The following is a 26,062-nucleotide window of genomic DNA, read 5'->3' on the forward strand; positions in this document are numbered from 1 at the left end:
GCTGCACGGGATCTTGTAGACACCTGGTGTGGAGAGAGGATGGCGCTTGTCTTTGGCAGACCTAAGCAGGTCCTGGATTTTCTTCGTCGGCCTGTATATGGTTTTAACCCCATGGGACTCCAGTAGCCTCCCTATTCTGTCAGTTACTTTCTCGATATACGGCAGAAAGGCTCTAGCTGCCGTCCGCTCCTCTTCTTTTTTCTTGGTTGTTGGACGTCTGGGATGGAGTGCTCGCTGAATATCTTTAGGGCTGTACCCGTTAGTGAGTAGGGCCCTGTTGAGGTGGCTGATTTCTTCGTTTAAGTGCTGAGGTTGACAAATTCTCTTAGCACGGTCGGCTAGCGTCTTAATCACTCCGTATTTTTGTCGTGGGTGGTGGTTGGACGTCTTCTGAAGATAGCGGTCTGTGTGGGTCGGCTTGCGGTATACTGTGTGTCCCAAGTTTAAATCGGAAGTCTTCATTACCAGAACATCGAGGAAAGCTCCCTTTCCTCGATGGAGACAGAAAACGAGGGAAAGCTCCCTTTCCTCGATGTTCTGGTAATGAAGACTTCCGATTTAAACTTGGGACACACAGTATACCGCAAGCCGACCCACACAGACCGCTATCTTCAGAAGACGTCCAACCACCACCCACGACAAAAATACGGAGTGATTAAGACGCTAGCCGACCGTGCTACGAGAATTTGTCAACCTCAGCACTTAAACGAAGAAATCAGCCACCTCAACAGGGCCCTACTCACTAACGGGTACAGCCCTAAAGATATTCAGCGAGCACTCCATCCCAGACGTCCAACAACCAAGAAAAAAGAAGAGGAGTGGACGGCAGCTAGAGCCTTTCTGCCGTATATCGAGAAAGTAACTGACAGAATAGGGAGGCTACTGGAGTCCCATGGGGTTAAAACCATATACAGGCCGACGAAGAAAATCCAGGACCTGCTTAGGTCTGCCAAAGACAAGCGCCATCCTCTCTCCACACCAGGTGTCTACAAGATCCCGTGCAGCTGCGGCCAGGTATACATAGGGACTACCAAACGCAGCATCGCCACACGACTGAAGGAGCATAACAGACATAGCCGGCTGGGACAGACAGATAGATCATCATTCGCTGAACACTCGCTGCTAGCAGGCCATGACATACAGTACAACAACACCGAAGTACTGTCAACTACTGTGTCTTATCACGCCCGGCTACAGAGGGAAGCCATTGAAATCCTAAAGCATACCAACAGCTTCAACCGTAAGGAGGAATCTGAACGGGTAAACAAAGCCTGGTTTCCTGTCTTGAAAGCTCCAACCCTGAAGGACACGATAGCCGCGGCAGACCGGAAGAAAGCAACGGGTGATCGCCTGCCTGTCTCCGCCAAGGCAGGTCAGTGTACATCGGGCTCCCTACCGCTTCAACCATTGGCCGAAGAACAGCCAATCAGCGACCGCCCCTCACCATAGCGGCCAATAGGCGAGCAGCGTACCGTATCCTGCACTATATAAGTAGGTGGAATTACAACAGCACTTCATTCCACTGAGAGCTTCGCTGCTATCGAAGTCAGTCGGAACCCTTGACAATGCCGAACGCAGTCTTTGGTGAAACGTCGGGACATTCACTCGCTCCTGGACCACGGCCTACAAGCCCGGAAAGCGCTGACATGAATTGTAACGCCGGCCGTGAAAGCCTCAATTGCTACAGAAGTATTCAGTCAGCAGTATGTAAAGATTGTTGGTTACAAGGAAGATGTCAAGGTAGAGGAGGAGACTAAGGCCAATGAAGTATTAAAATTTACATATGATAACAATGAAATTTACAATAAGATACAAAAGTTGAAAACTAGAAAATCGGCTGGAATTGATCAGATTTCTGGAGATATACTAAAGACAATGGGTTGGCATATAGTACCATATCTGAGGTACTTATTTGATTGTTTGGTCGGAGGAGCTATACCAGATGAATGGAGAGTTGCTATTGTAGCCCCTGTGTATAAAGGAAAGGGTGATAGACATAAAGCTGAAAATTACAGGTCAGTAAGTTTGACATGCGTTGCATGTAAGATTTGGGAAGGCATTCTTTCTGATTATATTAGACATGTTTGTGAAATTAATAACTGGTTCGATAGAAGGCAGTTTGGTTTTAGGAAAGGTTATTCCACTGAAGCTCAACTTGTAGGATTCCAGCAAGATACAGCAGATATCATGGATTCTGGGGGTCAAATGGACTGTATCGCGATTGACCTGTCTAAAGCATTTGATAGGGTGGATCATGGGAGACTACTGGCAAAAATGAGTACAATTGGACTAGACAAGTGACTGAATGGGTTGCTATATTTCTAGAAAATAGATCTGAGAATGAGTAGGTGAAGCTTTATCTGACCCTGTAATAATTAAGAGGGGAATTCCTCAAGGCAGTATTATCGGACCTTTGTTTTCTTATATATATAAATGATATGAGTAAAGGAGTGGAATCGGAGGTAAGGCTTTTTGCGGATGATGTTATTCTGTATAGAGTAATAAATAATTTAAAAGATTCTGAGCAACTGCAACGTGACCTCGATAATGTTGTGAGATGGACAGCAGGCAATGGTATGTTGATAAACGGGGTTAAGTCAGGTTATGAGTTTCACAAATAGAAAAAGTCCTCAGTTTTAATTACTGCGTTGATGGGGTGAAAGTTCCTGTTGGGATCATTGTAAGTATCTAGGTGTTAATATAAGGAAAGACCTTCATTGGGGTAATTACATAAATGGGATTGTAAAGGGTACAGATCTCTGCACATGGTTATGAGGGTGTTTAGGGGTTGCAGGAAGGATGTAAAGGAGAGGGTATATGTCTCTGGTAAGACCCCAACTAGAGTATGGTTCCAGTGTATGGAACCCTCACCAGGATTACTTGATTCAAGAATTGGAAAAAATCCAAAGAAAAGCAGCTCGATTTGTTCTGGGCGATTTCCGACAAGAGTGGCGTTAAAAAATGTTGCAAAGTTTTGGTTGGGAAGAATTGAGAGAAAGAAGAGCTGCTGGACTAAGTGGTATGTTCCGAGCTGTCAGCGGAGAGATGGCTTGGAATGACATTAGTAGACGAATAAGTTTGAGTGGCGTTTATAAAAGTAGGAAAGATCACAATATGAAGATAAATTTGGAATTCAAGAGGACAAACTGGGGCAAACTGTATCATAGAATCATATTGTATGTATTGTCTAAATTAAGCTACAAGATGGCACTACTCATTTTTGACCAACACTGGACTATGATAGTTTTTAGCAGTCACCCCTCATTTTGTGTCAATATTGCAAATTTGTAAACACTTAAGTTAAAAGCACCACTCATCAAATCAAGTTGAGGCAGCGGCAGATTAAAAGAGCTCTCTATTGCAATAGAGTATGAAAACTTTTTCCAAGATTTGCATCACAAACCGATGTTAGTTGTTTAGGAACAATGCACGATACTGGGAAAAGGACCTTTCAACATCACAAGAAGACAAGTCTTGCATATTTCATTAAAGGATTGTCACTGGCACTCGGTATTTCAATTTCGTCAATGTTTTTTTGCCCTTCAAAAACTTTGGCAATCGTACACATAGTGGAATCCATAATTTTCACGCTCTAAGTTTCTGTTTAATAGCTTCCACTTTAGGACCTCTTAAGTGAATTTTCTTCCTCATTGTCATGCATCTCACTGTGTTCGTTAACAAGTTGGTTAATGTTTGTAATTCAAAAAGACAAAAAGGACTCATATTTGCAGATACATAATTAATCTTTTAATGTACTGTCTTAAGTCCAATAGAATTTCAGGTGGTGATTGTTTAAAGGTGCCTAACAGCTAGGTCATTGGCCTCTAATTTTGAGGTGTAATGAAATGAAAGCATAATTAAAACTTCAGAATGTATTCACTGACTAGAATCTTAAACGAATGATCAAAAATGACCATGAATCCAAAACAGTTGATTGGATTCACAGTGCCTTATTTTGAGATGATGCTCGTTATCCAAAGGGGTAAAAAATCCAGGTCATCGGCCTCTCATACTAATCATACGTAACACAGGCACATTTTGAGCACATGGAACCAATCCATTAAAGTGGAGCGCTCGGCACCTATTCCCGCTAGACTAAAGTCTCTGCAGCAGAGCACATGCTTCCACGCCTCAGTGGAATGCACACAGTGGTACTAATCACAAGGAAGATTGTGTTCATGTAATGGTACTAGTCTCAAGTAGTTTCGTGGTTCTAATTCCATCCTCCCTTGGTCGCCTCTTAAAGACAGGTACAGGATATCGTGGGTGTATTCGTAGTATGCGTCCTGCACCCACAGGGGATTTTTGATTGCTGAAGCGTCATTGTTAGTATTTTAGTTCATGTATCACTGATTTAAAAGTTTCAAAATTGTTTGAATACTGCTTCTAACCTTGTCCCCCAACAAGTAACAATGGGTCTAGGTGGAAGTGCAAGATCTGGATCTTTGCTCTGAACAAATCAATTCTTATTGGTGCTTTCAGAAAAAAAAAAACTGTATCCTGAAGTTGACATTTATTTCAATATATGTATCTGCTTACAGACTTTGTAAAACCTGCACTGTACAAGTTGAACCTCAGAGGGGCCTTCACATACAGAGCAGCATTTGTGATTAACAGTAAAACGTTATCAAATTTCACCCCATTCGACCATAACTGCAGAGATTCAGTAAATAAGCATGTCATTGTTACATGATCCAATGCTGATATGTCTACATGTTAATAGAAGACACCTCTTTGAAAAACTGTTACAGTACATATTTTCTAGCACAGCTACCTCAACGTTTCCCACTTCGCTTCCACTAGTCTGGTGATTTCAGCCATTGTTATTCGTATTTGTTCCGGGGTTATCTGTGGAATGCAGAAAGGTGAAGGAAGGTGCGGGCTGAATGGGTCTATCTACGAAAGTCAAAGATTCTTTGAAAACTTTGAAATAAAGGTTATATTTCTTTTCAGAAAATCAACTTGTTAACAAAATTCTTCACTTTGTGAAAGAACATGGAATCAGGTACAATGACAAATTTTGGCACCCGAATAAAAAAATCTGAGAATAGATACTTAAAAAGTTCTTCAAGCTCCAAATTTACAATTTTATAAGTCGCTAATGTAGCGTTTAGTTATGTAAGGAGAGATATCTCCTAATAAATAATTTTCCAGAGCACTTTGTTCCAACCATTACGATTTACGGCCTTCCAAAGGCACCATTCATTATTACACAAATCTCAGAAAAGAGCGTACATGCTCTCCAAATTTTACCAAGGAAGCTGGCTCCAATTTCTTACAGGCTACTCAAGGGAACTTTACACCAAACATTACAATTTCTGGCCTCTCTAGACACAACCTACAATTTAAAATACCTCTACACAAGGATATCTAGTACCCATACTACTGGGCCTTTGTGAAAAAAAACAGGTTAAATTACTGGTCTAAATTCAATTGTATGGAGGCATACACTTGTGCTCCTGAAAAACCAAGTTTTAAAACCCTACTTGGGCTTGTGGTCTGGTGCAGAGGCTAATCCCACACTACTGAAGTGACTAGAAAGAAAGGTTAATTAATGCTTTACAGGAAGAGAAAAAGTTACAAAATCGTAGTCGCCTCAAGATAAATTGAAGGGGAACTCGAGAGGGTAATGCACTCTCTATCCCGATTTTCAGTTCGTCTTTATGAAATTTTACATTAGCAAGTAATTTACATTTTTAGGAAATGGATGGTTTCATAGTTAGAAATTCGAACCTTCCCCTGGATGGGTGGTTTCATAGTTAGAAATTAGAACCTTCCCCTGGGTAAGTTTGCGGAGATAGCTACAGAGATGTAAAACTGGTGGCCATTACCTGGGCTGATGTTCTGCCTGCCGAAGAATGAGGCACCCCGCCTCCTGTCTTAACACACACTATATGCAGCATGCTCCAACACCTCAAAATGCAGCATCTGAAGAGTTTGAGCGGTGTGGGCAGCAATATGTGGATGTGCATTGTCATGCAACAAAAGAACTCCTTCCAACAATCGACCTCTGCATTTCTTGCAAACTGTAGGGTTCAGCTTGTTTACCAGCATATCACTGCAACGTTCTCAGTTTACTGTTTCTCCCTTTTCCTGGTAATGTTCCAGGATTGGACCTTGAGAATCCCAAAACACTGAGCATCACTTTTCCTATAGAAGGTTTACTCTTGTATTTCTTTTTGACTGGGGATCCAGGATGCTTCCATTCATGCTCTGAGGTTTGCTCTCTGGTTCGAAGTGGTGAACCCAGGTTTCATCTCCAGTGATGATCCGTTTTGCCTTTGTTAGCATGACGGTCCAGTAGGTGCTGACAGATTTTCACACGATTGTTTTGGAACCTACCTTGAACAGACTTTGTGAAAGTTAAGCCTGTTATGCATGATTTCATATGCAGAACCATGGCTAATGTACATATGGTTTGCCACGTCAACAGTCAATCATCTGCTATTCAGGATCATATCGCGCCCTTGTTCAATATTGGCATCAGTTACGGCTGCAGATGCACGTGTGGATCTTTCCTCATGCTTCACGCTCAAGCAACGCCTTTTGAACTGTTCATTCAACTAGTAAACACTTTGCTGCGGCAAAACATTGTTGCCATATTGTGTTGAAAGTTTTCTGTGCATGTCTGCTCCTGGTACACCCTCAGACCACAAAAAAAGATTACGGGATTCTGTTCTTCCTTTGTGCAAACAGTGTTGCACGGCTATTTTTACGTCTCAACAGCGCAAGCTGTAATGATCTGGTAACACTGAAACCTACCACAGTCGTAGAAAACGGTACCATGCGGCTGGCGAGCACACGTCATAGAGCCAACCTGAAGATAATTACAGCAAAATTGCAGATATCTATAGACTTACCCTTGTATGGTGTAGACTCTGAAGGCACGTAGTTTTGGAAAATGCTAAGAACTTGAAAGGGACTAAAATATGGAGCAGGAAGTAACTGGAATACCTTTTCACTACGGTAAATCTCATAACTGTAGTTTTAAAGAATATATCAGTGCTGTGCTGAGTGGCTCAAAAGGTTGAGGCGCTGGCTTTTTGACCCCAACTTGGCAGGTTCAATCCTGGCTCAGTCTGGAATTTGAACATGCTCAAATAAGCCAGCCTCATGTCAGTAGATTTACTAGCACGTAAAAACTCCTGCAGGACTAAATTCCGGCATCTCGGGTTCTTTGGAAACTGTAAAATTAGTTAGTGGGACATAAAGCCAATAACATTATTGAATCTATCCTTGGAAACAGACTAATGGTGGTAGATCTTGGTCCAGCAAGCAGCAAGAAGAAACAGTGGAAAGCTCTGCAACAGGTCAGTTTTGTGGCAGGCAGACCACAGCATGTGATGGCAGAGTAGAAACTGATAACTCAGCCAAAAAAATATTTTTGAGTAGCTTGACACAGTACATCAAGAGTTTAAAAAAGTCTGCTTGTTGTTCTGTGAACACTGAACAGAAACCCCAGTGCTCTGACTTCATCTTTATGAAATAAATACAAAGGTAATTTTTATTGGCCTGAGAGTAGAAAATGACAGCAATGTTTCAAATGATTGGAAGGAAGTGCTTGTTAAATGTGCTTCCCTTTTTAATATCTTCATGCCTATGGAAATCTTTGCACAAAGAGGACTTTTCAGTTCACAATTTCTATTTTCTGGAACACTTATAATGCCACTTTGTTCAATGTTGCACCGAGCTGCTACCCCTTTGGTGGGGGGGAACAAGCAGAATAATAATTCACCCACAGTATCCCCTGCCTGTCGTAAGCGGCATCGAACGCATGACATTAGAACCATGAGACTACTTGTGATTAGTACCATCACGTGAGGAACACCATGGGTCGATGTTATTTGCGACTAGGACCCCCTTGTGAGGAAAACCGTGGGTCTGTTACATAGGAGCAGTACTGTGATGTGTGGAACACTACTGGTCTGGGCTTTCCTTGTGATAATGGTCATTGTATGTTCTATCGGTCAGTTCCCCTGTGTTCAGAATGAGTCTACATTGCCTGTGATTAGCCCCACTATCTGAGGAACACCATGGGTCTACGTTGCTTGTGAATAGTCCTAGTGTGCAAAACACAATTCGTCTGTGTTACCTGTGATTAGTACCACTATGAGGGGCTGGTGACCTGGATTTTGGACCCCTTTGGACAAGCTTCATGTCAGAAAATAAGAAATTGTGAATTGGATCTGCTGATTGTTTTGTATTCAGTGGCCAGTTTTTAATCATTGATTTAAGATTATAGTCAGTTTGAAGTTTCAATTATAGTTTCATTTCGTTGCACCTGATAACCATTAGGGGATGACCTGTCACGCCCCTTTAAACAACAATCAACATGGGAAAATCATAGGGTTGTTAGGAGGGAGTTTGAATGGTACTGGATTTGCCTCCAATATAGTCCACAATGTTGCCATGGAGAGCCATCAGGGCTGTAATACATCAAATAAACTTTCAAAGTACAGTACATATAGAAGAGGTTGATAGAGCAACTGACGTGAAATCAGGAGGTTATGGGTTCAGATCCTACTGGTGTCTGGTTTGCCACTTATCAATCACTACTGATCTGAATTTAGGACAGTCGTCCAGTGGCAGATTCCCTATCTGTTTTCCAATCCTTTTCTTAAATGATTGCAAAGAAATTGGAAATTTATTGAACATCTCCCTTGGTAAGCTATTCCAATCCCTAACTCTCCTTCCTATAAATGAATATTTGCCCCAATTTGTCATCTTGAATTCAAACTTGATCTTCATATTGTGATCTTTCCTACCTTTAGACACCACTCACTTGTTCGTCTACTAATGTCATTCCACGCCTATCTCCACTGACAGGTTGGAACATACCACTTAGTCGAGCAGCTTGTTTCCTTTTTCTAAATCTTCCCAACCCAAACTTTGCAATATTTTTGTAACTCTTTTGTCAGAAATTGCCCAGAACAAATTGAGCTACTTTTCTTTGGATTTTTTCCAGTCCTTGAATCAAGTAATCCTGGTGAGGGCCCCATACACTGGAACCATACTCTACTTGTTCTGTAAGGTATTGAATATCTCTTCAATGTGTTCTGTACATACTGTGCAATGAAAAGCAAATATCACTGCTGTCAACTTGATTAGTTACATATTGAAATTAAGAGACATAACAATCAAAAGTATCAATAATGGAGGTTCCTTTACCCAATAAATGATAAATCAAAATGTTCATAATTGTCTTGCTTTAAAGTTCATTTAGAAATTATGAAAATAAACATTCTTTCTCATCTTTACTAAAATAGTTATATATTTCTGCTGTCGTTGTGATATAACTCATTACTATAACCGTATTCTTCGGGGTTTGCCTGGTGTAAATAATTTCGCTCCCTTCTTGAAATCACGCTGTAATAATATACACAAGCAAATATATTACATTGACTTATGCTGTCAATAGGAATTCACAAAGGCTACATGTCTGGAAACTGTATCAAAATCGTGACAAGACAAATTTTCAACTGAATTGATATTTATGGTGGAGGTAATGTTGCTTTCCCTTTTGGAGTTCTTGCAGAATTTTCTTGCTTATACATCGTAGTTATATTCTATAGATACGAAATGGATGAAATAAGACCGTATTAATAAAATGCTCTGTTCGTCGCTTAACACCAACTACATTATTAAATATGTTATTCAAATATGCCACAATTCTACTACCTGGTATTTCCCAAATAGATTTATAATCCTGCAGAAAAAGAAAATGCTTTACTTATACCCACTAATTTGTTAAAGCCATACTTGAGTGTTGACTCGGTTAAGTGTATCTTAAAAGCTTTCCAGTCTGAACACACAAGTTCAGTGTAAATATTGATTACACTATAACTTATCTGTAAAGAACCTATTGAACAAGGAATAAAAATACAATTTAACTTTGGTGTTCAACATACTGAAAAGCTATTAAGTTACACTATACCTGCAAATGTAACGCTAGTGATTTTCACAATACAGCAGTTGCAGTATGCATAATCTTGCAAGTAACAAAAAAAATCATGCCTACATAGTGCCAACATGCAGCATTAACTGTAAGACGGCATATCAAGAAGTCGGGTTCCTAAACTGTATGGTTAACCACGCTGAATCAAACCCAACAGTTACGAAATAACTAACACAGTATCTTCAGTACTAACAGAACGTTGTATGTTTAGTGTATGCACTTACATGGCCAGGAGTATACTGCATGTACTGTGTACGACCTAATACAGGGTGTCTCATATAAACCCAGACTGAATGCAGTGTTTGTACTCTGCGAAGGGCAGTTGCAGTATGGGAGGTGCGTGCGTAGTTCTTGACCTTGTAAGGAGCATCAATAGCCAGTCTGAATTCCAGCTGTTAACCTGGTGAGGGTTATCATTGAAACCCCGTATTTTCATACGTAAAAGTTATTTTAAGCAAGAGTCGGCTTGACGGGTATGCGATGAATTTGTTCAGCAATTCCCTGGTGAAGTGCCACCTTCATGAGCACAAATTCATGTAATTCTAAATAAAATTGAAACTACTGGCTCAGTGCTCAATAAAAAACATGCATGTACACACTGTTTTAACAGAGGAAAAGCTAGATGACATTGGTGCAAATCTTGAGCAGTCACTGAATAAATCCCTGACAAAATTAGTGCATGTAGGTTGTTTTGGTTTCTTCTGCATACTGAGTTACAAAGCTGTTACACATCAAACTGTACAGGTTTACATGGGCCCATTGTTTAAAACCTGCTGATGTAGCCTCAAAAGTGAGTGGTATCTTGCATCACTGAATGATCATTTATTTGATCTGCAGCTTGTGTTCTTTTCGGATGGGGCCTGGCCGTGTGAGCAGTCATAACTCTCGCTATTGGTGTGCAGAAAATCTTAATGGTGTTTATGAAGTCCCTCATTATGAAGGATGACACTTCCAGCATTTTTATAAGGTAAGATTTCATGTACGATTGTATACATGTTTAAAACAGGGTGGATGCACGAGACGTAAGTTGGGCTGAGGCAGCTGCCGTAGTGCAGAGTACAAACACAGTGTGCTCGGTCTGAGTTTGAGAGACCCTTTATGTTCAAAATTTCAAGTTTGAACCAATACAACTCCATATCTAGGAACCACTTGTTGATTTCAATTCATCCTTCCTTGTTTCTTCAGTTCTTTCCAGTATTCCTTCATCATTTCACTGTGCTTTATTCTTCTCTCCTCAGACCATTTTGGACTGGGTTTCCGTTTCATTGCTGGCCCTGTGGTGTAGGGGTGGCATTCTTTGTCTCTTACCTGGAGGCCCCAGGTTTGATTCCTGGCCAGGCCAGAGATTTTTACTTGGACATGAGGGCTGGTTTGAGGTCCACTCAGCCTACGTGATTAGAAGTGAGGAGCTATGATGGTGAGATAGTGGCCCCGGTCTAGAAAGCCAAGAATAATGGCCGAGAGGATTCGTTGTGCTCACCACATGACACCCTGCGGTCTGCAAGCCTTCGGGCTGAGCAGCAGTTGCTTGGTAGGCAAAGACCCTTCAAGGGCTGTAGTGCCATGGGTTTTTTTCCTTTTCATTCTTTCTTGGAATCGTTCCATTCTTAATCTATTTTTTAAATATCTCCTTCCATAACTTTCTATTTAAATTTTCACTAAATTGTTCTTGAAACCACCTTGTTGACTTTTTCTTCCAAAAGTACTTGAATATCTCTATTGTCACTATTTCTATACCATTCTACACATACATATTCATTATATAGACTCATGTCTTTCAGCATTCAGTCTGCAAGCCTCTGTGAATTTACTAAACACCACCACAATCCTCTCTTTGTAACTAGTTCTATACCTCTTATCTTTAAAGTGTTAGAAACTGAGTCTAACCATTGTAGTCTTGGTCTCCCTCTACTTCTCTTACCCTCTGTAAGAGTCCATTATTCTCTTGGGTAACCTATCCACCATCTCACATGACCCCACTACTAAAGCCAGTTTATGTGAACACCTTCATCAAGAGTTCACTCCTAACTTGTCATCTCTTCATTTCAAGCACCCTCCCAGCCATTGTTCACACCTGTTTGTACCAGCAATGATTCTTGCTACTTTCAGGCCTGTTACTTCTAACTTAGGATATTCAGAGTCCACCCAGCTTTCGCTCCCAAAAGCGAAGCTGGTTTGAAAATGGACCAATGTAAAGATATTTTTGTACGGGAGCAGACTTCCTTCTTACAGAATACTGTGGATTGGAACTGTGAGCTCACTGCATTAGCTTTACTGCATCTTGATTCAATTTCACTTACTGTATTACCATCCTTGGAGAACACATGTCCTAAATACTTGAAATGATCTACTTGTTCCACCCCCTGTGAGTGGGGGATGCAGACAAAGAATACACCCATTTTATCCCCTCCTGTCTTAAGAGACAACTAAAAGGGGTGACCAAGTGATACTAGAACCAAGTGATTGCTTGTGATTAGTACCATTACGTGTGGAACACTGGGTCTACGTTACTTGAGATTAATACTGCCTTGTGAGGAAAACAATGGGTCTATGTTGCATAGAAGCAGTACCATTCTGATAGAAACACTGGTCTGGGTGTTTGTGATAAGTGTCATTGTGTGCATTCCACCAGTCGGTTCCACTGTTCAGAATGGGTCTGTTACGTATGAGTAGTACCACATTATAAGGAACACCATGGATCTGTTGCCTGTGGTTGGCACACCTTTGTGAGAAAAAGCATAGGTTTGTGTTGCCTGTGGGAGTTACCATAATGTGTGATACACCATGGGTCTACATTGCCTGTGATTACTAAGACTATATAGGCAACACCATTGAGTACGTGGCCTGTGATTAGTCTCACGATGTGAGGAAAACCTTGGGTCTGGGTTGCTTGTGAGTTACACCCTTCTGTGCGAAACACCATAGGTTTGTTACCTGTGAATGGTGCCATTGTGTGATGTACCATGGGTCTACATTACCTGTGATTAGTACCACTACAGGAGGAATACTATGGTTCTGCTTTACCAGTGATTAGTACTGTTATGGGGGGTGACCTGGATTTTGGAACCATTTTTAGATTAGTATCATTCCAGTACTTAAAGCATTGTGAATAGGATCCACTGATGGTTTTTGTTTTATGATCATTTTTTAATTTGTTATAGACTAGTCAGTGGATATATTTTGAAGTTTTAATTTTCAATTTGTTCACCTTGTACCATTAGGGATGATGACCTAGCTGTTAGGCTCTTTTAAACAACGATCATCTACCTATTCCATCTTAGTATCACCAACCTCACATTCTTAGGTTTCTTATTTACTAACATGACTTTAATCTTGGAAAGGCTAATTTTTCATATACTTGTAAAAGGAATCTTTACCTTATTGTTTCTATAATATTTTCTATGTTCTGGTATATTACTTTCTAATTTCCACTGTTCTGTTTTCATTGGGCCTAAGATTTTTCTAGTTTCTTCTTTTTAGTACTTCAAGTTTATTTAAACTACAGTTCAAAACTAGGCATTCACTTGCATAGAGATCACTGAATTGTAAGATCTATAGGTAAACATTTCTTACTGATGCCATATGCTCTTCCCATCTTGTCTAACCTTTCTTCAACTGCTTTTTCTAAAGCATTTTCTTGAATTATTCCCCCCAGGTATTTGAATTTCTTTACTTTCTCTATCTGACCAATATGTCTTCAAAAATTTTGGAGTGTTTATGTTAGTAATAAATTTTGTTTTTCCTACAGAGATTCTCAAACCTGTTTGGTTGGTTATTTCTTCTAAGAGATTGATTTGTGTTGTTGCATTTATCAGGCAATAATTTCAACACCTTTGCTTCTCTCCCATGTGTTATTTGTGAGACTTTATTTTCTCTTAATTTTTCATTCCTAATGTGTGTATTTTTACCTGAACTTAGTAAAAATAGAATCAAAACTGATAGTTTTAAAATTCATAACTACCCTTAGTATTTTTGCAGGAATTAATTCAGATTTATTTAAGAAAGGATGAAATATGGAATCTGTAAAAAATAAATGATTGGATTATATGAATTTAGTGTTGTAATAAACTGGGCCAAGGAACTTGAGATGTTGTCTGCTCTAAGAATGACTACACTACCATTATTCTTAATGGATCAGTTATATATGAATTCAATGTTTCTGATATTATTTCACTTGGTTCACTGCCAATATCCATTTTTGTATTTTTTTTGTACTCCTTGCAAGGGAAGGCAAAAAAGTAATGCAAAGATCATTTTAATATTCTGAATTAATGGCTGTCACGACATAAACGTATTGTATAGTGTGATGGCAATGTTCCACATTGCCTCTATGTAAATTGTTACAATACAGTTGTCTCAAACCTCTTGGGTCAAATTGAAATGGGGTGATAGTGTGTCGACAACTGATTATATTGAGATAGGGAACCATGATCGGAAATGCATATTTGTTAGACATACTTTACACAGCTTAGCTCTTAGCTTGTGCCATGTGATGACTGCATGCATTGTACTGGTGCATTAACCTGTGCTGCAAGCACACCACTAGCCCTGATGTTTGTCCATTGCATCAGACAGCTTGTGATGTCTGTGGTGAGGTATGTTACTGTGTCCAGTGCATGACTTGTAGTCAAAAATGGAATGTAGAATGTTTGCTGTGGGAGGGATGCAGTGTCTGTAAAGCAGCATGAATGTACAGAAAATGCTTTCTCAACAGGCATCATCTTCATTGGAAGTTTATCTCTGTAGATACCAACTTATGAGAAATAGGGTTGCAGAGCTGGCCAAAGACATGTCTGAACACAAGACTTTGAGAAGATGGTGTTGGATTGTTGGCCAACCATGCAGCAATAAGCACCTGTCAAATTGCCTGTGAAAAGCACACTCTGAACGATACTGTGTGAAAAGTACTCTGGAACAGGCATTGCACCTCTATCATAAAAAACATGTGCAAGCACTGGGACAAATGGCCAGGATTTTGAGCCCTGCATTCACTTGTCAGTGGATTATCCACCACAGTGCTGTAGTGCTGAACTTTGTACAATTTGTATTGTTCATGGATGACTCTTTGTTCACTTATGGTGTTTTCAGCAGCTACGACAGCCATGTCTGGAGTGAGGACAATCCTCACGCCACCCACATCGGTGGCCACCAGCAACGATTCTGTCAACGTATGGGTAGGCATTGTCCAAGTTCACCTAATAGGACCTTATTTGCTCCCTCCCTGTTTGACTGGTCAAGGTTACCTGCTGTTCCTGCGAAATGTGCTGCCACAGTTCTTGGAGACTACGTACCCCTTGTTATCCACGTGAGGATGTGGTTTCAACACGACAGTGAGTCAGCCCATTTCATTGTTAATGTCTGCGAGCACCTGAACAACACATACCCTTACTGTTGGATTAGAAGGGGAGGTAATGGCCCATGGCCAGTGCAATTGCTGGATCTTACACCTCTGGACTTCATCCTCTGGGGTTATGTCAAGTTGTTGGTGTATGAAACCCCTGTAGAAATGGGTCCAAGCTGCTTGTCTCCTGGTACAACAGACACCAGGGATCTTTGAGAGAGTATGGCAGAAGTTCATGTGCCATTGTCATGCATGCATTGAAGTTGGTTGTCACTTTGAACAATTACTACGAGTTACATAATGTGGTGAATGTCCATAACACAATAAATATGAATTTCTGATCATTGGTTCCTTACTCAGTATCATTTGTGGATGCACTATCACCTATTTCAATTTCTCCCAAAAGGTTTGAGACATTCTGTGTCCTGGATGTCCACAATTAAATGGACTGTAGCTGGGCTGAGTGGCTCAGATGGTTGATGTGCTGGCCTTCTGACCCCAACTTGACAGGTTTGATCCTGGCTCATTCTGGCTGTATTTGAAGGGGCTCAAATATGTCAGCCTTCTGTCTATATTTTTACTGGCATGTAAAAGAACTGCTGTGGGACTAAATTCCAGCACCTCAGCATCTCTGAAAACTCTCAGTAGTTAATTGGATGTAAAGCAAATATTAAACTGACTGTTCAGTGTGGCACAGCATGAGCTGTAATGATTGGAGTCTGAAATTTTGTAGGTATATTAAGCAATGTGCTCAAGAATTATGCCACAAAAATTACTAGTTCTAAGTCTTGCCACCAGGTGCAAAATATGGTGCTGTAATGAGTGTAGGGTTGAAGAAATAGGTAGGAAAAGTCAAATGAAAATGGTGATTCTGGCACATTTGTTAGGATTTATGGTTACACTGTTAGATATGGCCACCCAACTCAGCAACATCTTGCATCTGTAATGTCATGGTCAATAGTTGCCTGCAGCTTATCTGGTGAAATCAGAGCAACATGTTGCCATGTGCTAGCCTTTAGATCAGACAGACAGAATGTCCCCGATATCGCCACAGCCAGAAGTCTCATGGATTTAGGTCGGGGGAAATTGATCGTGCATTGGGAAAATGCCCAGAGACGTGCTCTTCACTGAAGGTCTGTTGCAGCAAATCTTTACCTAGTGAGACATGTGGTGTTGCCCCCATCTTGCTTGAAAATAGTGGTGTGGTCACAGTTGTGTTGCAAAGCTGGAATCACATGTTGCTCAAAGAGGTTCCTATAAGGTGCATGTTGTATACAAGGAACTTGATATACAAGGCACAACGTAAAAGTTAATCATTTAGAAATGTTCATACAGTATGTACATAAAAGAAATGAAATTTGTCTTGATGTTTGTAGTGTTGCACACATTAATTAATAACATAAATTAGCAGACTGATGGTCTAGGAATTATTTACAATTATATACACTAATATTTGTATGCATGTTGAGTTCTATCTTGATATGATAGGCTGCTCGAATGAATGATTGTCTGTGATAGCTGACTATCTGTAGTACGTAGAATTACAAGTGGAACTTGTAGTAAAGTCTGTAGTAGCAGAATGCTAGGTAGAACTTGCAGGGAACTTGTTTTAAAGTTCACGAGTAACAGAATGCTAGGACGGGATGCATGTCTGTAATACGGGAGGCAGGATACTTGAGGCGATGTCCTGAGGTGATACTTCCCGATCAGAGTTAGTCCACCTGTTCAAAACTCTTATTTAAGAGGGTACCTCCGTGTCTGCCATACGGTGTAGTCTGATCGCTGGACACTGTGGGAGTGCCTCGAGGAGAAATCGTCGCTCAACATATAGCGCTGGCTGACGTCATAGACGATTACGTCGGTGCTCTGCAGTTCACCTCGTGGTCTCTCGAAGCGTCGATGCTGGGCGGGCTGTGGAGCTTGCAGGTGGTGTAGGACACACAACAGTGCACCTAACAGGCCCATGAGGAGTAATCTTTTCAAAGAAAAATGAACCAAGAATGAATGCCCTTGTAAAAAGTATACCAGTCATGTAAGCTGAATGCACTGGTTGTTCCCACAACAACCAAGGAACTAGCAATGGAATTCCACTGGAAGAAAATTCTAACTTTGAGTTATGAAAAATTGCGTGTTCTGACTGCTTACAGTGCCATATTTTTGCCTGGTGCAGGTCTGGGAACTAATTATTTTTGTGGCATAATTTGTGAGCACATTGCTTATTTAGGATATCTATGAAATTTAATTCCTATGATCATTACAGCCTGTGCTGGGTTATGCTGATTAAATTGTGGACACCTGGTACTGTTATACAGGCAAATCTGTCAATCAACATACTGTTATGTGCACACTACTATACTGCTTTGCCACCTTTAGTGTTAGCACTTGCATGTTCCCCATTCACATAATGGACAGGATACAGGTTTTCTCAAATTATATAATACAGTTAACAGTTTTGGGAAAAATAAACTGACAATTTGGAGAATAGGTGCAAACATTTCTTAGGCTTAATGATTCCCCAGTTTCAGGAATTAGGGGATTGGACTAATTTACTCCAATAGGTCTTCCATGCCTCATGCTGGGGACTTAGTGTAGTTGATTGCAGAGGTTCTTCACTGGGTAATGCATGTGGCACATCCCTCTGCAGCAAACATTTATGAATGAAAATTTTGTAGTTAGATCCCATGACATGTACAATTTGACTATAGTTGGGCCCATGAGAGTTGGTCTGACCTTTATTGCCACTGGTGAGAACAAGTTAACACTGCTCAAATGGTCTCTTGCTATGGCAATAACAGTGATGCTACATTTAAGGATCTATTGCCATGTGGATTGGCTTTCTGTTGCTTGGAGATATTATTTGGAGTGGTACTGTTAGTTGTTGCTGGTTTATGTAATTATTTGTTTCTTGAATATTATTAAGTTAATCAGTGGCTGGTTGTACAGTTCAATTCTCTATTTAACATGTTTGCTTGTTGAGATTGTCAGTTTAGTGATTAAGAAATATAATTTATTGGCAATGATTTGTTCAGTCTTAAATGTTGGAATTTAGCATAAGCTTAGGAACAGGTCAAAGTTTATTGAATTGCATTATGCTGAAATATTTGATTGCCCTTTCATCCTGTACAAAAGGGTGACATGCTGCAGATGGTGGTAACTATGACAATGCAGCATACAGTACTTAGTTACTGCTTTCACTGCTCAAATGTCAGACTCCAACTCTCATGGGCCAAACTATAAATGAACTTTGGCAGACTTGTTTCTCATTGGTGTAATTGTTTGGATGTATACTGAATTATTATATATACAAAGGAATGTTCCAGTTTAAGTGATTAATTTATCCACTATATTTCCTTTGCAGTTGCTGAGAGCTGTATTTTCCTCTACTGCATGGATGAAGAGATGGAGATTTGCTATGGCAGTTAGAAAATTGTTCAGCAACAAAGTCAAGAAAATAGCAGCTTAATTTTGCAGGCATAAAAATAAGTACTGTTGCAAGAAAGTTTATGGACAGTGTGTTCTTATTACCATGTGATATAACAATGCATTTTAACTGTTAACATGGGAAAAATAGTGGTCTTTTTTGACCCAAAGTAGACTTTTTGATGACTTTGCTATTGCTTCATGTTGTACTGACACAGATAAGTCTTATGGTGATGATGGGATAGGAAAGGGCTAGGACTGGGAAGGAAGTGGCTGTGACCTTAAGGTACAGCCCTAGCATTGTGATGACTTTGATTATTGTTAATTACTTGCAGTAAATTTTATAGTTTTCAATTTTGACAATTAAATGCAAAAATAGGAGTAACTGGGATGTTTTTATTTATTGCTGGATTGTTTGTATATGGTACTTTGAATTGATAAGGATATCTCTCCAAACATTTTGCAAATGGCTGAACACTTTCAGTTCTAGACAAGGGTGCAGCAAATTGTTTGATATAACTTCCAAGGGGCTCATCAGACTTGGAATGTTTTGTATGCAACCTTAAACCTACAACAATTATAAATTCAGCACTGGTTATTTTGAAAACCAGACAAGTATGTTGAGAAAATTATTTAAACAGGCTTAATTTGCCATTGTATTTTTGTGAAATACCTGTCTGGTTTTCAAAATAATCATGGTACTGAATATGTAATATTTGTAGGTTTAAGGCTATGTGTAATTCCATTTAAGAAAACTGAGTGCCATTACTGAAAGTGGAAAGAGGATGTTATCTTGAATGGTTTGAGTTATTTGAAGTGGATAACTTAGCTGAATAATACATTCTTTAGCATTCCAGTACATTATACTGTTTGCAAGAGTCTCTGCAAGTATGGCATTTGCTTATGGTTTTGCTATTGTGTTCAGTTGTTATGAGTGGTTTGTAATAGAAAGCTGGCAACTGTTTGTCTTATCTTTGCTACTGTAATTGTCAGTTTTCCTAATTTAAAGTACAATTTTTGTCTGGAAATTTTTACAAATAGTAAACTGAATGTTCAGGAAACTTAACATATGATAACACCAACAGTGTCTGTATCTTTCCTCAGCCTTTATCGTTAATTGTATTACGTATTGTAACAATGAGAATTATGTAATAAAAGATGGAAAGAACAAAGGACTTGTTTATTTATGTATATATATACTCCTATTCTCCTTTTCATGTAATAAAGCAAGTTGGAAGTGACCTGTATTGCACCAAGAACAGCTTTGCCTCAGATGTCTATATTAAAATGAATAGGAAAAGGATTTTAAAATTTCAGGTTTTCCATTCTGCATAAATAAAAATTATGGAAATTTGGACTTAGTTTTTTTTCTTCATTTTTATTTTTCATAATTACATCAAAAATAAAAATATTAATTATAACAAACTTCAAATATTTTACAAAATTTATGAAAAAATCATGAAAAATAAAGAAATTTTACTAAAAAAATTGCATTTTGAGCAGAAAAACAGCTTAAAAATATACCCTAAGTCCAACACCTCATTTCAAGTGTCCAGGTTCAGCGTCGAAACTTTTATGAATCACGGACTTTCCTGTTCAAGAAAAAAAAAATGGAATAATTAATAATACTAAGTACATCGAATACAGTACTGCTATTGCACAAGAAGAGAGCACTTTTACTCTCCCACTTGTGCAATAGCAGTACTCCATACATATCATTGCAGCACCTGCAAAAACCGTGTGATGTCTGTTAGGGTTTTGTTATCTCAAGTGGAAACATTTCACAGGTGCAACGATAAGATGTTATAAAAAAAACACACACACACAGAGCAGTACTGCCAACAATTGGAAAGTGTACATGTAAATATAATTGCCTACTATGAAAATCCACAGCCTGTTTCCAGTCATTCGACAGTCAGCAATGCAATGAATGAAGCCCTCATCTAGCGGCGAGGGTAGGAACTGTGCTGGCTGTCGAAGCCTGTCGCACTCCTCTGGGGCAATGACTGGCAAATGAAATGATATTGGTGAGTGTTGCTGGAATGAAAGAGACTAGGTAAACCAGACTACCTGGACAGAAACCTCTCCTGCCTCTGCTTTGTCCAGCATAAATCTCACATGGAGTGACCACGATTCGAACCCAGCGGCGAGAGGCTGGCGCTGCCTCCTGAGTCACGCAGTTTTTACAACTGCCTACTAATGAAGAAATAATCTTGCAGAATGTTTATCAACCACCCCAATTTTACTGTAGTCTAAAATGGCACCGTTAATTGTTTGGTTTTGTTGGCACGAGATATTGAAAAGGGCACGTGTTTATCATCCCTTCAACTACTATCAGTTGTACGAGACTTATTTCTCCTTACAGTAGGCCTTCAGCGACGCAAAGATGGGAAATGACGGAAAACCATTTCCAGGGCTGCCCTGAACCCACCCTCTCCCAAATGCAAGCTCACAGATGCACAGTCCTAACCGCACGGCCAACTCGCTTGGTTAGAGCAGGTCTCTTGTACTCTTAAATGCCGGTAGACTGCACTATTCAGTCAAGTTCCTAGGACACTAACAATTTATTTTGTGTTGGTAAATGTCAAGATTTTGTGATAATTTCTGCACATAGCCCGCCTCGTGGCCATGATCATTAAGGCGTCAAGTCTATGCGCTCTGATACCGCGGTTAGCCAGTTCGAGTTCCACTGGTCGAAAAAAAAAAATCACCATCAGAATGTTGGCCGGCAGGGTAGGAGAGGTGGTGGTATAAAATTTCTAATCAGTGGATTATATTTACGTGCCAAAAGCCTGGATTAAATTCCAAACCTCTTCGCAGTGCTCATATGGAGTGAAGGCACATGATATTGTTGATGGCGATTCATCCGTCGGATGGGAACGTTGAGGCTTGAGCAGGCCCCGTGCCAGTAATGGGATTCACCCCTCTCCCTTCCTATTATCACCTCATTCGTTTCATCTGATGAGGTTGACGTCAGAAAGAGCACCCGGTCGTAAAAACTCTTCATACCCGATCCCGTAAAGCAACAGAACAAGGGTTCCACAACTGAACCAAAGCTGGCGAGTTGTTAAAGTTCATTAACTCTACATTCAGATTTAATAACTGTTCAGCACTTCCAAGAGTTGGCAATACTACTAGATAAAAAAAATCACAAACCATTTCTGACAAGTATGGAAAACTTTCTGATCACTGACTTGCACAACAAATTGGTACACCCTTACATTATATTCAAATTAACATCATCAATCATCACTGATCAGCAATTAGGGCTGTCACCCAAGTTGTTTACCTGGACTTTTCTTAAAAATATGCAAAGAATTTGAAAAGTTATTAAACATATGCCCCTCTCTCTCTCTCTACCCTAACCTCCCAGTGGGTGGGGAGCAGTAGAATAATACCCTTGGTATCCTCTGCTTGTCGTAAGAGGTGACTAAAAGGGGTCCCCGGGGCTCTCAACTGGGGAGCACGGGTTGGTGACAATGGGGGCGCTGAGCCGAGTCCTGACATTGCTACCACTAACTTGTGCCAGGCTCCTCAATTTTATCCATCCTATCCGACCTCCCTTGGTCAACTCTTGTTCTTTTCTGACCCGACGGTATTAAGCGTCGAGACCTAGGGAGTCATTCATTTTCATGCCCTTCGTGGCTGATTAAACTTTGCTACCATACTCAATATACATACACTATTTTTTTCAGTACAAACATGCAAAAATTAAACAGGAAATATATGTTTTACTAAACATTCTGGGATAGGGAATGTAGTGTCTGAGGAACCAGCTTAAAAATGTTTATTACTATTTTACTGTTACTGACATTAATTAGTTATTTTATTCACGTCTAGTTTTTACAGTACCATATCATTGACAAACCTGAGTTAATGTATGATTTTGCACCTCTCAACAAAATGACAGCCACTAACTTCAATGCAATCACAATATTTACGATTTGCACACCCTTTCAAATAGCAGACGACTACAATCCTGGCAACAAATTCCATTTTTTTTTTTTTTTTTTTGCAAGTTGACACAGATAGGTCTTATGATGATGATGAGATAGGAAAGGGCCCTAATTAAGGTACAGTCCCAGCATTTGCCTGGTATAAAAATGGAAAACCATCAGTGGGGTTTGAACCTACTATCTCCCGAATGCAAGCTCACAGCTGCACATCCATAACCTGACAACCAACTCGCTTGGTCACTGTGTAAGTACCTTTGTTTATGCTGCACCGACACAGATGGGTCTTATGGTGACGATGGGATAGGAAAGGAAGCGACCGTGGCCTTAATTAAGGTACAGCCCCAGCATTTGCCTGGTGTGAAAATGAGAAACCACGTAAAACCACCTTTAGGGCTGCCGAGAGTGGGGTTCGAACCCACTATCTCCCGGATGCAAGCTCACAGCTGCGCGGCCCTAACCGCACGACCAACTCGCCCGGTGTGTGTATGTACCAGCTACAAAAGAAGCATTGTAAAGGTCCTAATCGTGTCTGTCAATTGAGTTTTCATATGGATTTATTTATTTTGATCAGTCAAAGCAATCATGAACTCGATAGATTCAATTTTAAAATGCGATACCTTTAGAAGTCAACAGCGCAGTTAAGCGAGTGATAAGCATTTTTTACTTAATGTTACTATTACTGTTTTTGTGAACACCCAATTTTCTAACTGACCAACTATCACTGGAGATCAATGGAAACAACATAAAGCTGAATTTAACTAAAATATGTAAAATGTCGCTGTAAATAATCCAGAAAATAGCAACAGATATATCTCCTTATGCTATCTTCTCAAACCTTAGATATTCTATCTCAAAATGTTCCTGTTTAATTTTTGCAAGCATTTACTGAAACCCTCAGTGAATGTTGGCAACACTTTTCAAGACAGATGCTCAAACTGCATTTCCTTCCATCCTGACCTGACATATTCTGCAGGCTGCTATGATTGGATTCAACATCATCCAGTCGCCTTGATAATTTTGTAATTTTTAGAAAACGTATCTACATTTCTGAGATACTCATATTACTGTATATGGGCACAAGGTGGAATACAGAGTAATAAGTTCCACCTGAAGATCAAAACCAGCAACATTGTTGGCCACGATAAGTTTACACCTACAAGTAAACTGACTACTTCAAAACCAAAAATAAATTAATTATCTGCGTTTAGGGCTGTCACCCAGGTGGCAGATTACCTATCATTTGTTTACCTAGCCTTTTCATTTAACATTTTCCTTGATAAAATACTCCCATCCTATACATAAATATTTGCCCCAATTTGTCCACTTGAATTCCAACTTTATCTTCCTATTATGATCTTTCCTTCTTTTAAAAGCTCCGCTCAGGGCTTTTTTATATAACAAACCTCAATCCCTGAGATAAGACTGAGGCAATATCATAATACAAATTCTAACCAAAGAGCTAAATGAGAAAGAAAATTAATAAATTAGCCAAAGACGTTCATCATACTTCTTAGAGGATCTAATCTAATAAATATATATTTTTGTACCAAAGCAGTCCACAGACATATTTATATCTCCAGTTTAAGAAAACGGTTAAAATTCTACATCCACACAATACTTCAAGAAGGTTGTCCATACTTGCTACAAAACAAAAAAATACTCTTGAATACCTTCTGTACAATGTAGGAACATGAGGAAATGTTTCTCAAGTTATTCTTCCAACCAGATTTTAAGTAGGAAACTCAGTTCAAAATTATCAATAAAAGCACATTATTCTGTTTCCAAATCAAATGTTCTTAAAGCTCTATTTCTTATTACAGTAAAACCTCGTTAAGACGTTTCTGAAGGGGACAACAAAAATGAACGTGTTACGCGAGAAAACTTACTAATGAATATACGCATAAAAACTATCCAACAGGGATATGAAAGCTCTAGATGCAATTTTTTTTCTGACATGAAGGCATTTTACTTTGTGTATCCGTGGGTGCAGTGAAAACTATATCTACCACATCTCAAGATGAGAGGAAAGTATTAAAAGGTGTGAAAAACACGAGAGAATATGAGAACATATGCACGGGGGCCAATAAATATATCCAAGTATTACTGCAGATCACACTCTTTCTAAAATAAATGTTACGAGGAACCTTTTATTTCAGAGCAGTGGGTTATAAAACATTATTTTCTGGCCAAACTCATAGACAATGAATTGGAGGTTATATTCGACCACGTGCGACTGTGATAGAACAGAATGACTTTGGCCGCCATTTTAAAAACTTCGCGTCGAAACTCAAAGGTGCAAGTTCAACATTCGCGATCTTTGCGTGCTTAAAGATGTGGATGCCAGTCCATTTTCTGAAAGATATTAATGTTGGCTTCATTAGAAAGGAATTTCACTTCTTCCGTATCCATACCTAGAAAAATGTGCACCACGCTAGTCAATTTCACACGGTTATGTTCCTAAGCCAGATATAGGCTACAGGCACACGACAAATATTCGCTACACTTCACTGTACCACTCAACACAAAATAATTTCTAATTTCTGAATGGAATGCAAAATACAAGCACAATTAATAGACTCACTGTGTTATTCAGCAATCTTGCTGCTAACTGCCACGCAAAATGGAACATTCCTGAAGTCAATAGCTTGCTCCCTGAACGTGCACCTTACACTGTGAAGTTCAGGAATTTAAGGCCCTTTTTCGTAATCATGCAACTGTGGCGATGGATCTTAGCTGAGCTGGAAATTACATGTGTTTCACAAGGGATGACAAATACATTTTTCAGGACTAGGAAATATGTGATCGTACTAAGCGGTAATAGCAAGTAATTTTTATATAGATTTAATATGATGAGAATCGGGACTTCGAATTTACGACGTGCTAAGCGGGAAAACGTGTTATTCAGGAACGCGCTAACAAGGTTTCACTGTATTTGCAGGGCTACCAACAAAAGAGAGAGGGAAATGAAAAAAAAAATCAATGCTTTAAATATTACTTTTAGATAAGTTCTTCTATACTACAAGGAATTAAACTAGCCTGTCTATAATCTAGAGATAGCCTCTTTCGTTTCAAATTATGATCTGACAGACCTGTGATTTCCTAAAACAGTGCTTTCAGTTATCATTTGTTAAGTGATCAAGGGGTGGATAATAAGATTGTTCAACAAGAGACTCACCATATCAAATTATACTGCATCATTGTATGAGGAAAAAAACATCATTTGGCTTCCCAGAACTGGTCTCTATATCAATCACTTCAAAATATTCCTACAGAAAGTTATTTGCCACGTATATCTTTAGTTAAAACATCTTACCACTTTATGTTACTTGAAACCATTGGTCGTTTTTTCTTTTTCTGAATCCTCCTTTCTACAAGCTTTTCTAAGGCACG

At 39.5% G+C, this 26,062-nt stretch overlaps 2 long non-coding RNA genes across 2 annotated transcripts in view; one reads left to right on the forward strand and one right to left on the reverse strand.

Moving 5' to 3' along the window:
* LOC136882233 (uncharacterized) overlaps window positions 1-18,795 on the forward strand; it is a 40,930-nt gene extending 22,135 nt beyond the window's left edge. The window contains exon 3 of the long non-coding RNA XR_010861121.2: window positions 18,655-18,795. This is a non-coding gene — a long non-coding RNA (uncharacterized lncRNA). The remainder of the gene's footprint in view (window positions 1-18,654) is intronic.
* Window positions 18,796-20,214: 1,419 nt separating this feature from the next.
* The window catches only part of LOC136882380 (uncharacterized), a 28,238-nt gene continuing 22,390 nt past the window's right edge, over window positions 20,215-26,062 (reverse strand). The window contains exon 5 of the long non-coding RNA XR_010861154.2: window positions 20,215-20,308. This is a non-coding gene — a long non-coding RNA (uncharacterized lncRNA). The remainder of the gene's footprint in view (window positions 20,309-26,062) is intronic.

Source organism: Anabrus simplex, chromosome 10 (genome assembly GCF_040414725.1).
Source record: "Anabrus simplex isolate iqAnaSimp1 chromosome 10, ASM4041472v1, whole genome shotgun sequence".
In the NCBI taxonomy this organism is placed as follows: Eukaryota; Metazoa; Arthropoda; class Insecta; order Orthoptera; family Tettigoniidae; genus Anabrus; species Anabrus simplex.